The following is a 15,907-nucleotide window of genomic DNA, read 5'->3' as shown; positions in this document are numbered from 1 at the left end:
CAGTAGTCTGTCCATCACTCCTCTGTAAAATTAGACTGTCTTTCCTTCTGGTACAAATTCTCTGTGCACAACTCCTTGCCAATCAATAAAAATCACAAACATTATTTTGGTTTGAGACTTCTGGAACCGGAGTTTCTTTGGCACCTCAGCAAATTTTCTCCAACCCATGCAGCTGATTATATTTTTGTTTCAGATTTGTATGCAAAGCATCAGGATTCATCATCAGTTATGATTTTTTAAAAAAAGTCTGACTCACTGTCTCACTGTCTGCCCTCTCAATCAAATCATGACATGCAACAACTCATTCCTCCTTCTGTTCCGCCAGAAATGCATGCGGGACAAAGTGTGAGTACACACTTTCCTTTTTTTTCAAATCTTTGATAACAGTTGAACGCATGGTATCCTTGCTGATATGAAGTAATCTGCTATCATTCGGAGGGACAGCCAGTGATCTTCTATTAACAGCTGCCCAAACTTTTTCAATGTCAAGTCAGTATGAGACTGGGATGTGCAACCACTCTGCACGTCATCCTGAACATCTTCCTGCCCTTCGTGGAACCACCCATACCAGCGGAAAATGTTGGATCGTGATAGTGCTTTATGTCCATAAGCTGCACTCACCATTGCAACTATTTCGGTTGCATGTTTTCCAGATTTAAAACAAAATTTTATCATCACTCTTTGCTAAGTCCTTGAATTCATGACTATGTGATTTTACTGTGCCAACTTTTTAAACATGACTTTCCAGTAGAATGACTTTGTGCATACTGATGAAACTTGGCACAGAGCTAGTTCAAACTTGATAGTGAATAGTTTCAACAGCGAATAATGTGTGGCTTTAGTAGTATTGTTTAAAAAAAAAATCAGTCCTAAATATTTTCAGACACACCTAGTATATTTACAACAGAATTTTTTACATTTAATAGTTAAATATGGAAGTGCAACAATTATACTGGACAATAAATTTTAAGCTTTTGATTTTTTCCTCCCAAATTATGGTACATGTCATGTCTTCAAACAGGCCTATTGGGCTGGGAAATTCCATACTGCAATAATTACACTCAGACACCAGCCAAGCGATTAAAAATTTTACTATAAAATAAAATAAAATACAAAAATAAAATATAATAAAATACTATGATACAAATATCGGGAGACTAAACTATTACAATAAAATAAGTTACGATAAAACAATTAAAAACAATGTAAAATCGTTAAAATTTACTGAAATACTGAAGCTTTCGGAGACTGCTGTCTCCTTCTTCAACACTGTACTATTACTGCAGTGACACATCCTTAAGTAGCAGGTCGATGGCACTCAAACACGTGATCCACCAGGCACATGGTCGGCATTTCCCACATGCGCATCGGAAACGGAACTGGCTCGGGAGTGTGTCAAACGGAGCCGGTCATCCCGTCTGAGGACAACCGCCTCAAACGGGGTGTAAACGCATACCCCTGTCCCTGTCAACTGGATGAACCGATTCGCAAGCTCTCGAGCCACTTGCATTCCCAAAATCCATGGGCACGGTCAGTAATGACCGCGTCCTCAGGGGAGATCCGATGTTGCTTCTCCCAGAAATGCTCTGCCACAGTAGACCTTGCACAGTTTGCAGTCTTAATAGTGGTCATGTGCTCCCCCAGACGGTCTTTTAAACGCCGCCCCGTCTCCCCCACATAACACTCCTCACAATCCGGGCACTTGATCTCATAGACCACACTACTAGTAGAGCCTTGGGCTACGGGATCTTTGACTTGGGACACCACGTATATATTATTTTTGTATTTTCTTTTATTTTATAGTAAAATTTTTAATCGCTTGGCTGGTGTTTGAGTGTAATTATTGCAACATGTCATGTGTTTTGATGAGCTGGAACCAAATTTGAAGTCAGATGCTGCCCAGCACCCACATATTTGGAAAGGAATGCAGTATTGCTTATCAGAATTTTTAATGAAATTTTGAAATATTTAAAATATTTATTGCAATATTTTGAAATATTGCAATAAATGCCACAGCACTCCCACTACTTTGTACCCATTCCTTTGCTACTCAATTCTTAATCAAAATGATGGTAAAAGTTTCCAAAAAACTTATCTATTCCCCATGAGCTTAAAATTCTTCATCTGAACACATTGTAACTCGAAGTGGGTGAAAATTTTCACCCTTTTTAAGGACTAAGGTGTGTGACAACCTCAACAACTTTGGTCCTTGAGCTTGTCACAGAGGAGCGAGAGTGCATAGCACACGTTCCTTGAGTGGACCAGGGTTCAAGCCCCTGACTACTAAATATGATAAATACTTGTATTGACGATTTATTTTAAACTCCACTGACTTGATTGTCGTGCCGGAGTATAAACAGAAAAAAAAAAAAAAAAAATTTCTCTCAGATATGCCAAACAAGCTGTACTTGCTACCTGGGAGTCTAAAACGCTGATGGAACTGATATTCGGGTGACACTCAAGTCAAGTGGACCCAATTTTGCTGAAGTCTGGACGGTTTGCAACAGCCAAATCCTCTGCTTGCACCTTCACACTGGCACCTCCATAGCCAGGTGGGCAGGAGCAACAGTGCTTAGCACACACTTCTTGATTAGACCTGGGTTCGAGCCTGTGACCACCAAATACAGAGGATGCGGAAAGGTCAGGGAATGATCACCGCATATCCCCGGAGCAATATGGCCTTAGTTCCTAATGCTCCTAAAAACCAAATAACAACAACAACACCTTCACGCTGGTGGGACTGTTAGTAATCCTGGGTATAACCCCCATGCGCAAGCACACTGTGGATGACCACCCAGGGGTTGAGGTGTGGTGCCCACGCCACATGGAGAATGCCACCCCCTCTTTGTTACCAGGCAATACTAGGTGGTAAATGACTCTCATGAACTGGTGCAATACCACCACTTTGCTTGTTGGTGGCTTGAAGTGGTGGAACCCATGTTTAGTCTCCAGAACTAAGTTCCAATTAACCCTTCCCCATCTCTTCCATCATGCAGTATGACTGATGACTTTTGAGGTTATGATGGACATCGTGGCGAGATCCAATCTTCCTTACATTTCGAGGGGACAGCTCTAAAACGGTGTTCACAGGCCGGCCACTAGTTAGTACACCGGAGCGAACCAGATCAGCTAGTGTATAATCTTGCTACTTCTACTGTGCCAGATAGTGACTGGAGGGAGTCCAAGTAGTGTGTATGCGGGGGGCATTGTCGAGGCCACGTTATGTCAAGGATCTGGGTATATTCTTGCCATTTGTACACCATATCCAAAAATTTCATTACTTCATACAGCTTGTCTCCCCCCCCCCAACTTTTTCTTACTATTGAATACACCATGAATTGTCAAACTAATAGAGTAAGCTTATCTGTGAAAAGATCTAAACCTCCCAAACGCTTCCTAGTTCATTTCACAAATATACGTGGTCTCAATTCTAATCTCAACGATGTCCATTTCCACTTGCAGTCTGCCAAATCCCATGTACTTTTTATGACAGAATCTCAGTTATCAGTTGATTCAACTACTGCTCATCTCATTTGCCCAAATTATTTGCTGTACGATTCCTTTTGCCTCAAAGGTGGTACTTGTGCATATGTCCATTCCAATAGTCCCTGTCAGAGACTTGGTAATTTGAAATCTCCTCTTTTCGATCTTCTCTGGCTTAAAATCTCTCTACCTTATTGAGTCAAATTCATCTGTTGTCTCTACCGTTCTCCCACTTGGAGCTCTTCGACTTCCTCTCTTTGCAACTTGACTTTCTCCAGTCGAACTTTCTTAACAGTGAAGTAATTTTCCTTGGTAATTTTAATGTTCACAACTCCAGCTGGCTTCCATTTTCTAGTCACACCGACCCAGCTGGTTGAGATGCTAAGGATTTTGCAATTACTAATGACCTTGCACAGATTGTTCATTTACCTACAAGAATACCGGACAATTCTAACCATACAGCCAACACGCTTGATTTTTTTTCTCACAAACAACTTCTAAGTACATGGTCGAAGTGAGTATGAAGTATTTTTGGGTCTAACGGCTTGATTTTTTCCTCACAAACAACTTCTGAGTATATGGTCGAAGTGAGTATGAAGTATTTTTGGGTCTAACGGCGCCAGGGACTTCTTCCATCTCCGCATATGTTCATTGTATCGAGGACAGTAAGCTGTCAAAGCCAGAGATTTAAGTGTGTGGATCATGTGTTGTGTAGTATGCTGTGCCCATTGTTTGTCTGACTTATTAGCCGCTGGGCCCCTAAGTGGGACTGAGCGTTTCCATACTTTGCTGTGGGGAGGCTAGCCATTTGTACCAGGTGCTTCCATAGTCAGGTGGGCAGGAGCAGTAGTGCGTAGCACACGCTTCTTGATTAGACCGGGGTTCGAGCTAACCACCAAATACGGAGGATGTGGAAAGGTCAGGGAATGACCACCGCATATCCCCGGAGCAATATGGCCTTATTTGCTAATGCTCCTAAAAACCAAATAACAAACAACAAACAAACAGGTGTACCAGTTGTCAATATATTACTCTGACAGGTCCTGCCACCTATTTTTCTAAGATTTCGGTGGCTAGGCCCTAAATAAAATAAAGATAAAATGATCACAGTTGGTTTTATTTTTTTTTTTATCTTTAGTAAGTTGTTATTAGAAATGCCAGATGGTTGTACGCTAAAATGATAAACTCTAAGAGCCTAAAATGTTGGGCAGGAATTTTGATGTTATATAAATTTGGACTTGTGGGGCAATACACTGTGTAAGGAGAAAGTGCTGGGGGGTAGGAAAAGAGGAGAAAGGGGTAGATAGAAAGACCCCCCCATGAGGCAGTGGGGCATGCCCATGCCCCACCAGAAGGAAAAGTGGGTGGTGGCAGGAGGGGGAGGAGACAGCAAAATGTCACCTCTCCCCTGCCAGGGAAAGGAGTGAAAGCAGACTGAGCCAGATGTTCAGCCTTGGATCCCCCTAATGGATTGGTGGTAGCCAATTGCTGCAGTCATGGTCAGGTATTGGTCCAGTTCGGTCCTAGTTTGTCACATTTCGTTTTTCTTGCTCTAGGATGGTATTTTGTCTAGCTCCTGGTGATGACACAATAGTGTCAATGTGTGGGCTCTTGTGTACGGCAATCTTCTCATAGGTTGCATTTATATTTGAGTGATTAAGTTTTAGTCATTGTATTGTCATGTTCCAGTTTTCTTGCATTGAGATGGTCCCAATGATATGCAGGAACGAATCCAGAAAGTGCATTTCACAGTTTTGCATTCATTGATATTAGGATTAGGTGATTTGTCACATTTGAGTTTTCTTGCTATCAGCAGCAGGCAGGGCAGATCCAGATGATGTTTCCACGTTTGCATTTGAATCCTTGGGGAAGGATTCAGGCTTTTGGTCACTGCTGCAGTTGAGGTTGCGAGAATGTCCTGCTTTCAAAGAGATCTTTGACAAACTGAGCAAATACCCGGTATGTGTCCTCCTCTGTTATTACAAGATGCTCCTGGTCTCGGAGGGAGAGACAGATCCTAGTGATTACAAATGGATATACCATTTGTATTGTAGGCAGGTCCTCATAGAGAGAGAGAGAGAGAGAGAGAGAGAGAGAGAGCAGGTGTAAATTAAATGTTCCCACGTTTCTCGGGAGCCACAGTGACACAGTGGGGTATCACTGAGTCCAAAACCCTGAAGTTTGTCTCTAAAAGCCCCATGGCCACCTATCTGCTCACTGGCCCCATGGCCAGTGAGCAGATAGGTGGTATAGAGCCCAGGGGAGAGCCATGATGGATGGATATTTAGGATATACCATTTGTATTGTAGGCAGAAATTTGCACATTTATCCTTTGCTGGATGCTTCCAAGCGGGCTTGCCAGGTCAGCTGGAGGTGAGCAGAGAGACGTTTCCTTTCATTTTTAAGATCATTTGAAGGGTTGGTCGTAAAGTCAAGGCAAGTGGCCACCCGGCCTTTTCCCAGCTGGTAAAGTAGTCCACGTTGGATGATCTCCAGGTCCATGGGGAGGGATCCTGTAAGGCTTGGAATGCGTGAGTACTGACTGTGTTACAAGCTCTTGAGGAGGTTAGTACTATACACCTTTGTATTGTCTCCAGCTTTCTCCTGTTTACAGCTGTTGTGGCCTTGTGGAACCAGATTCCATCTGTGTACAATATTACCGGTAGAAATATGACTTTATAGTAGAGGCTGAGGGTTTTTCTCCTCAGACCCCAGTCCTTGCGTGCTATTCTTGTAAACAGTGCGGAGTAGACTCTGATTTTCTTGTGTATATACTTGATATGTGGTGTATACGATAGATTTTTATCAAGAATCGCTCCGAGATGTTTCAATTCAGTAGTCATTTTGATAGTTACACCCTGATTCCTGATTTGTGGTGGTCATTTGATATCCAAGGTTCCTCTGAGCAGAATGGATCTTGTTTTCTCTGATGAAATTTTTAAGTTATTGCTTGCAGCCCAGTTCTCAAGGGTGTCAATTGCCAGAGTAGCGGTAGTCTCCAGTTGGGCTCTGGAATCCCCAGGAAGCATCAGAACCAAGTCCTCCGCATAGGCCAAGGAAACGACGTCGCCGAGATCCAGGTTCAGGAAGTTGTCGAGAACTATGTTCCAGAGGAAGGGGCCTAAGACAGAGCCCTGTGGACAGCCTCTGAACACCTCTTTTGTCACGGAAGAGTATGGAGCTCGAACAGTTACATATTTTTTAGGTAAGTATGATTTCACACATTGGAACAGGTTTTTTGGAAGGTTGGCCTTCCGGAGTCGGCCAAGGACGCTTGGCCACCATAAGGTGTCAAACGCCCCGGCAAAGTCTATTGCAATAACAAGGAAATATTTGTGATTTGTTGAGGTTGCAGCTTCATTGATGTTTTCGAGGACATTTAGGCTTGCATCCTTGGATATCAGCTTTTCTTAAAGCCAAACTGATTTTGCAACTGTAGGCCAGCTGCATTGTAATGAGTTTCAATCCGATTTTTCAGAAGTTTTTCAAACAGCTTGCTCAGTGCAGAAAGGAGTGCAGTTGGTCTGTACGACTCCAGAAGGTCCTGTTTCTTACTGGGTTTTTTGAGAATGAGACGTAGGTTTGCAGTTTTCCAAGCCTGCGGGAAGAGGCCCTCCCTAAGGCAGTGATTGAACAGATTGAGTATCACCTCTGGAATGGCTTCGATGGCCCTTTTAATGATCTCTAGCTCTAGGAGGTCAATGCCAGGAGATTTCCTGTTCTTGATCTTCAGTGCTGCTATGTCAGTTCTATTTTGGTGAGAGGTTCTTTGTAGGTAGTTGTGTGATAGGTGTCATTATCCTGACATAGGATTTTCTGTTCCTGACTATAAGGAGCTAGGGGTTCCGAAAACAGAGTATCCAGGATGTTCGTCACAGAATCTTGCTAAGTTCGGGTATAAGTTCCTTGGGGCGTTTTTGTAGCAGGGATAGCTTCACCCCCTGGGAGTTTGTTTGTGGTTACCCTGTAGACAACACCCCAGGGATCATCGTTCCCAGTTGCAGAAACAAAGTTCTCCCAGCAGCGTTTTTTGCGCTGGCGGATGGTGTACTGATTTCTGGCCGCACGGAAGTTTTGTCTCAGTGCCTCTATCTCAGCAGCTGGCCAGTAGCGCCACGCTCACTGCAAGTTTTCTTGTCCTAATGACTTCTTTCCTCAGGTGTTGTTGGTCCGGGAACCACCAGGCAGGGAACAGTTCCCGGGGAAATATTTTTCTTTTTAACAGAGTTGTTTGCAGCTACCATAATGAGGTCAACCACTGCAATTTGGTGCTGATCCGGGGTTAATCCAGCAACATGCAGGGATTGGGCTGCAGTGGTCAGGGAGGTTGGGAACAGAGGCCAGTTCGCCTTATCAACAGCGTATCTAGGTTGGATGTATCTAATCGCAGGCTGTCGGGTAAGGGAGCGTCTGAGCTCAAATGTAATTGCCCTATGATCCGACATGGTCCAGTATTCTTGGACGGTCCAAGAGGTTAGGTGTCCAGCAATAGATCTTGAGGCAAGGGAGACAATAGTAGACTCCCACATTGAGCTGGAAAAGGTGGTTGGGTTATTTGGCTGGTTTAGCATTAGCATTAGTAGAGGCATTTGATGCAAGAAAGCAAGCTTATGCAGCATCAGCCAAAAAAAAAATAAATAAATAAAATAAAATAAAATAAATAGTTAAATAAATAAATAAAAAATAACCACTTCCACTTCACCCCTCTGTTCATTCGAAATACCTGTCCAGCTGAGCCTTAAACTTATTTAGGCTATCAACTTCCACGACAAGGGATGGAAGTCTGTTCCACCCACCAACCACTCGCTGGCTTAAGGCAAATTTCCTCACGTCTATCCTACATCTGTCTTTCCTCAATTTGAATTTATGCCCTCTCCGGTGATTATTCTGAGCAAGAGGAAGAATCATTGAGCATGCTCAACCCATTCAAGGCTTTATACACCTCTATCAGATCAACTCGCTGGCGCCTAATCTCCAGACACTGTAATTTGCAAAACTTAAGCCTTTCTTCGTAAGAGCACCCCTTTGTTCCATTCACCAATCTTGTTGCCCTTCTCTGTACTTGTTCTAGCATCTCTACATCCTTCTTGAAATGAGGCCTCCAGACCTGCATACAGTACTCTAGGTGTGGCCTGACCATTGCCTTATACAAGGGAATAATCACCTCCTTATTATGTAGTATTTTAGTTTAGTATTATGTATGGGCTACTTGCCAGGTAGTTCTCCAGTTGCAGTCCATTGTGTTCTTGACATCTCTCCGGGATCTCGCTGAACCACGCCTGGGACCGACAGTTGACATCTGCTCCTACGATGATCTTACTATTCGGTAAGTTAGTATATAAGCTTTGCAGGTAAGATATCCTCTCCCGGGCAACAATATAGCGAAACTGCATAGAAATCTCCTAGGGAGGTAATGATGTGGGCACAAACATGTCCACAAACATGGCGTGCAGTAATTGGAGATTTTTGTCGCAATGATACGGGATTCCTCACTAGAATGCAGGCTCAAGGTTGTCTCACTGCTGTTCTGAACAATCTTATAGGCCAGGGGATATCCTCTGACTTCACTGTTGTATGCATACGGTTCCTGGATAAGGAAGATGTCCAGATTTTCTTCATATGCGTTTTTTTGTGAGCTGTGCAGCAATTGCTTTTGAATGTTGAGCGTTTAGCTGTATGAAGTTTACTCTGTTTAAGTTGAACGGTTTAAGGTGTACTGCCATAGTCGAGTCTCAGTTGGTATGTTCCCAATACATGGGGCATTTGCTGTCCCTGTTAGAATGGTCCGCCGGTAGCTTCTGCGCCTTGCAGTTTGCATAGATTAGTGAGGATTCCTTTTTTGTGCACGAGTTGAAGTCGTGGCCACGTTCCGCACAGTGACCACAGGTGGGCTGGCTTTGGGCACAGGTGTGTGTAGTGTGCCCAAACCAGCAGCATCTGAAACATTTGGGGATAGCCACATGCTCTCTAAATGGTGGCTGCCCCAGTTTATAAATACTGTACTCTGTCTTGCTGTTTCAAGATGTTCCATGACAATTCTACTGTCCAGTTGTTGGAGTTTCCTAATTTGGCTTTTGTGCTGAATTTGGGGATGACTAATGTCGCTGGGTCCTCTGCCGGATTGGCCAGTTGGAGGTTTCTGCAGTACAGCTCATCTTGGAGGGCAGCTGGGGTGAGATCCTTGTCAACGTTGAAAATGATTATGCTGGGGCCTTGCATTTGGGGAGGCAGGGCTTCTAATCCAAGTGTTTGGATTTTCTCGTTGAACATTATTTTTGTGGCATCCTCTTTTGTTTGCATCTCTATAATAAGGCCGACATTTCGTGTCTTCCTGACTGACTTAATTTTGGTTTGTTTAAAGTCATTCACCAAATTGGTTATTACCAGGTTTTTTACTTGTTCGTTGGTGGTGTGCTTGTCCATATTGGTAGGGTGGAGTGGAGATGTGGTGTGGGCAGGAGGGTCTTGCGCTCTGTTGAAGTTACCAAGGTTGCAGGTTGGTCCTCCTTAGGTGAGGTCCTCAGTGCTTGTGCATATGAGGGAGCATGCTGTTGCATTTGGTTCGCTCCCCTTGACTATAGAGCTTCAAGTTTGGCTTTAGCACATTCACAGTCGAGATTTGTCTGGAGTAGGACAGTTTCAAGTTTGGTCCAAATGTTCACAATTTTGCCTCGGAGTCCAGTAGTGATCCTATTGCTGGAGTCCTTCAGCAGGTCCTCACGTGCAGTTCTGAGGGATAAAGTCTTTTCAAGGATCATCCCTTCAGGGAGCATTGGGTCTAGCGGCTCTACGTTGTGTTCCTGTTTATATTCATCTGTATGCTCCACCTGGGAGTTGGGAGGTTCCTGAGTGTCCTGATTTTCTCGTTTCTCTGTTGTTTTTTTGGGCCATTTGTTTTTTGGACTTCCGCTTGGTTTCCTTGTGGATTTCACTTCATCTGCAGCTTCAGGTTGGGCTGCACCAAAAGGAGGAAATGATGCAGGCACCTCTGCTATAGTGTTCAGCAGAGTTGCGTTTTCAGTGTCTTGTGGCATTTTCACAAGACACTGTTCGCTGATCTAAACCTTTGGCAAGGTTTGGATCAGCGAACGGTTCCAGATAAACGGGTGTATTGGCTACCTATGTAAAGGGCTATCGAAGATATAGAGAAAGAAGGTAACTACAAGTTTGTAGCATATTTCTTTGCCAAGAAATTATGAAATTATATATTTGGCTCACCTGCATAGATCATGCAGCATGGTGGAGGGGGGGGGGGACACCAGAATTAAAAATTCACTCAGAAGGCTGGGGTTACTTTCTTTAGTAGGTTTATAAGGTCTCCGAACATAATAGTGATATTAGTGTCCATCCCAGATGCATAGCGACTTTTACATTTAGGGTTCCACGTGGGAGGGGGGAAAGCACTGATAAGACATGGTATGTAATGTTCTGCTGCAGAGTGGTATACAGAGTGTTCAGTCCTAACTCTATCTAGCAGTTCCACAGAAGAGGAGCACCCTCCCTAGTCAAGTAACCAGTTTTTGTATGCCCCAGCCGCGTTATATCGGAGCACTCCCTGTTACCACATAGTGAGTGGCATGGTGACCGGTCTCATTACAAAGGAACGGGTAATAACATAGAAAACTGGCTGTTAAACCCTCAACAAAACACACAATATCTCACCATTCGATTCCACTGAAGTTTATAAATCTTCTTGCTCACTTTTCTGACGCTTAACTGACAGTCACGTGATTGGTGCCAGAAACAACAACAAAACAAATGCCTTTGTTTAATTGGTTGGGGAAGAAGAGCAATATGGCTGGCAGCCAGTCACTGTACTTTTCGGGCACAGTTTCTCGATCAAGTTTAAAACCACTTAGATGTAAATAAATCATCATCAAAATGATTTATGGCAACTACTCGGCTCAAGTAGTTACTCCTATAGTTATTTTTATCAAAATAAGTTCAATGTTATGGTTCCTACGTCTATTACTAATTACTCATCTGTAATCTATATACTTTAACAATAGTGAAACTAAAGCTAACATACAGAATTTTTAAAGCCATCATAACTTCGGTTTACCTTGTTCAATCATCAAAACTTTGACGTCCGGAGAATCATCTTGAGAAGGGCAGTTCAAATCGCACAATAAATAGCCAATTGGAACAACATAATTAACTATATTAAACGGAATTATCAGAGCACCAGAAAATGTGCATCTGACCAGATGGTAGTCAGCGCCATCAGTCGAAGTGAGTGGTCCTTTAGGCACCTCAGATCACAACTTGGTGATATATTCATATAATAACTGAATAGGTGCATTATAGCCAAAATAGCTTATGTGCCATCAAACCCCCACAACAACAACTTGGTGATTGTCTCTTCTCCAATGGAGCCTTTATCTCATGGCTATTCCCAACCTCATGTTGTTTGGTATTACAAGAATGCAAAACGGGATGACCTGCGAGATTTCTTTTCCTTGGTCTGACTACTGTTTCAAAACTTCTGATGTCAACACTTGCTCAGATCATGTCAGTGAAATTATTCTTGCAGGAATGGAATCCTTTATCCCACACTCCACTTTAAAATCTTGTCCTTTATCTAAACCTTGGCTTTCCAATAAATGTGCTAAGGCTGTTCAAGAGAAGAACATTGCATATCGTAATTGGCTTGTTTCCAATTCTTCAGTTTCATATTCTGCTTACACCAAAGCTCGCAACAATTGTAAAGCAGTTATTAATCAGTCCAAACTAGATTTTGAACAGGCTAAGAGTAGAAAACTTTCTTCTTGTCCTAATGGTAGCCAAGCATTCTAGTCTCTTGCCAAAGCTATTGGCCGTAACTTTTGCCCATCTCTGCTCCCACCTCTGTCAAAATCAGATTCTGTTGTCACTTCGGCCAAGGATAAAGCTGAATTGCTAGCATCCCATTTTTCTTCCAACTCATGTTTTTTATGATCTTGGTAAAACACCTCCCACCATTCTCAACATGCTCCATTCAATGCCTCTTGTGGTCTTCCGTCAAAAGGATGTCAGAAGGATTTTGATGAATCTTGATGCTAAGAAAGCTCCAGGTCCTGATGGTATTTTCACCACTTGTTCTCAAATCCTGTGCTCCTGAACTTACTCCTGTTCTTTGCCACCTTTTTTAACTTTCTTATTCCAAAGATGTTTATCCTTCTTGGAAATTTGCTCATATCCAGCCAGTTCCTAAAAGGAACACCAAATCCCTCCCATCCAATTATCGTCCCATTGAATTATTTCTACTCTTTCTAAGGTAATGGAGAAATCGATTAACTGCCAACTCTTAAACTACCTAGAAACCTTCCATCTGATCAACGATCTCCAGTATGGTTTCTGTCAGTGTCGATCCACTGGTGATATTCTGGCTTATGTTACCCATTTATGGACTAATTCAATGGAAAAGTTCGGTGAAACACAAGCAGTTGCTTTTGACATCTCAAAGGCTTTCGATCGTGGTTTGGAGTAAAGGTCTTCTAAACAAGCTTCCATCTTATGGTTTTTCAACTATTTTTTGTAATTGATTATCCAGTTTTCTCTCTGATTGTTCACTGAGGGTGATGGTAGATGGCCGACTGCCTTCTAACTTCTCCACTAATGCTGGTGTCCCCCAAGGTTCAGTTCTTTCCCCCACTTTTTTCCTCTTGTATATTAATGACCTTCTTCCATTGACTGGAAATGCTACCCATAGTTTTGCCGATGATAGCACATTGCATTCCAATTTCCATTTTGAGAAACCTTACCCTGCTCAATCAGCTTCAACTTCTCGTATATCCGTTACCAATTCCTTAAATGCCGATCTCCAGGTAATTCTCCAGTGGGGCAGAGACAACTTAGTTGATTTCAATCCTTCTAAAACTCAGTCTTGTCTTATATCTCACATTATATTCTTCTGCTCCTATGCTTATCTTTGGTGACACTCCGATTTCTAGGCATGTTTTTATATTTCTTTTGGGGATTACCCTGTCTTCTAATCTCTGTTGGCACAAGCACATTACAAATATTGCTTCCTCTGCATCTAAAAAAATTGGTTTTCTCTTTTGCTTTTGGTGTTACTTTTCTTCCAAACAGCTGTTCACTCTACAAATTGCAAATCTGCCTTACCATGAAATATTGTTCCCACATGTTTGGCAGTGCCCCCAAAACCTCTCTCAGGCTTCTATATTCTATTCAGAAGAGGACAGTTAGGTTAATTAATGACTCATCTCTAACAGACTCTCTCCACTTGCTGTCTTATAGACGTACTTTTCTTCTGCATGACTTTTCTACAGATACTTCCATGGACACTGTTCTTCTGAATTGGCTTCTGTAATTCCCGCTCTCTCTTTCAAAACAGTCCAAACATGTGCCGCCACCAGTCAACATCCATTTACTGTCCAACTTCAAACTCACAGAACCAACTTTTCATCTTCCTCATTTATTCATTCAACTGCCGTTTTCTGGAACAACCTTCCTTCATATGTATTTCCTGAAAATTACAGTCTATAGAAATTCAAGTCTAATATCAGCAAATATCTTCTCTTGTCTTCTCAACCTCCAACCGAAGCAAGGTACTAAGTACTATAGGGTATTTTGCTCATTAGTACTAAGTACTAATGAGCAAAATTCGAAGCAGAAGAAAAAGTACTAGTGGAATAAGAAAGTATAAAAATGTGACACAGAAACCAGTAACGAACTCAGGAGCACAGATTTTGAGAACAAGTGGAGAAATACCATCAGGACCCTGATCTTTCTTTTTATCAAGATTGTCCAAAACTCTTCTAACATCCTTGTTATTATTTATTATTATTTGTTTTTTTTTTAGGAGCATTAGCAACTAAGGCCACATTGCTCTGTCAATATGCGGTGGTCATTCCCTTGACCTTTCCGCATCCTCCGTATTTGGTGGTGACGTGCTCAAACCCCGGTCTAATCAAGAAGCGTGTGCTACGCACTGCTGCTGCTCCTTCCCACCTGGCTACGGAGGCACCTCCAACATCCTTCTATCAGAAGATCACAGGAGAGTGATTGGAGAATACTGGTTATGGTAGGAGGGAATTTACCAAGATCATCAATATGAAAGAGTTAAAAGAAAAGTAGGATGCTAGTAAGTTGGCTTTATCTTCAGCTAAGGATGGAGTAGAACCATCAGATTTTAACAGAGGTTGGGAGTATAAATGGACAGAAGTTTCAGCCAGTATTTTTTTTCAAGAGACCAGAATGCCATAATCCACATCACGTGCAACTCTAAATTCCTTTCTTTTCAACTGAGCTTTCTCCGGTTTGACTTTGTTAACAGTAAAGTAATTTTTGTTTGTGGTAATTAATGGTCACAACTCCAGTTGACTTCAGTTTTCTAGTTGCACAGACCCAGCTGGACAAGATGCCAAGGCAATTTGCAGTTACTGGTGACCTTACTCAGCTTGTTCTTTTACCCGCCAGTAAATTTTAATCACACACCCAAAACTCTCGATCTTTTTTTTTTTTTTTTTTTATAAACGTCCCTTCAAAGTACATAGTCAGTGTGTTAAGGGGTTCTTTAGTCTCCTCTCTCTCTCTCTCTCTCTCTCTCTCTCTCTCTCTCTCTCTCTCAAATAATTAAAAATATATGTTTTTAATATAAAGTAAATGGATTTCACAGTTATATTCCTAACAGATAAAGTGAACATTTTGAATTATTTCTTGCCAATTTTTAAGGATATGAGATTGTGGTTAATTTTTTGGAGTGTAGTTAATTTTTTAAGTAAATAGGTGTGTGCCTGTCAGAGTTTTAACCACTGTCTTCTGCTATTCAACCATTCCTCTATCTATAGCTGTAACATGCCCATTATGCCACACTTACAATTATAGTTTGTACAGCAGTCTTTCATATGAACCTAGAACAAAAGCTTTACTGAAATATTAGGCGCCTCCATAACCAGATGGGCAGGAGCAGCAGTGCGTAGCACACGCTTCTTGATTAGACCAGGGTTCGAGCCCATGATCACCAAATACAGAGGATGCAGAGAGGTCAGGGAATGACCACCGCATATCTCCGGAGCAATATGGCCTTAGTTGCTAATGCTCCTAAAAACCAAATAACAAACAAACTGAAATATTAGCATATAATATAATATAATTTTTTTTTGCATTCAGTTCCTTTGTGATTACATCATAATAGCTAATCAGATTAGTCAGAAGCAAGATTACAAGATTGCTCCTTAACAAATACATGCTTTAATTGTCATATAACTGCATATTTAGTATATTGGGTTTTTATGGGTAATAGGCGTAAGACTCACTTTTGTCTATTTTCTATTTTAGGAATTCAGTAAGCCATTTAATATTGCACAAATAATGTGAAGTCAATATTTGTCAAATTTTGGGAAAGGCAAGATACTGTACTTGATTTGCATAGCAATGATTTCAGAATAATATGCTATTTGAGTATATACCAAAGTCAAAG

The 15,907-nt window shown here is 41.9% G+C and overlaps 1 protein-coding gene across 4 annotated transcripts in view; it reads left to right on the top strand.

Annotated features, from left to right (window-relative positions):
* Positions 1-15,907, top strand: part of LOC150081578 (DNA polymerase beta-like) — a 235,180-nt gene that overhangs the window by 29,689 nt on the left and 189,584 nt on the right. The window lies entirely within an intron of this gene.

This window comes from Mastigoproctus giganteus, chromosome 8 (assembly GCF_048544385.1).
Source record: "Mastigoproctus giganteus isolate SK-2022 chromosome 8, ASM4854438v1, whole genome shotgun sequence".
NCBI classification, from domain to species: Eukaryota; Metazoa; Arthropoda; class Arachnida; order Uropygi; family Thelyphonidae; genus Mastigoproctus; species Mastigoproctus giganteus.
Note: the sequence above shows the minus strand (reverse complement) of the source record. Positions and strands in the feature narration are given on the sequence as shown.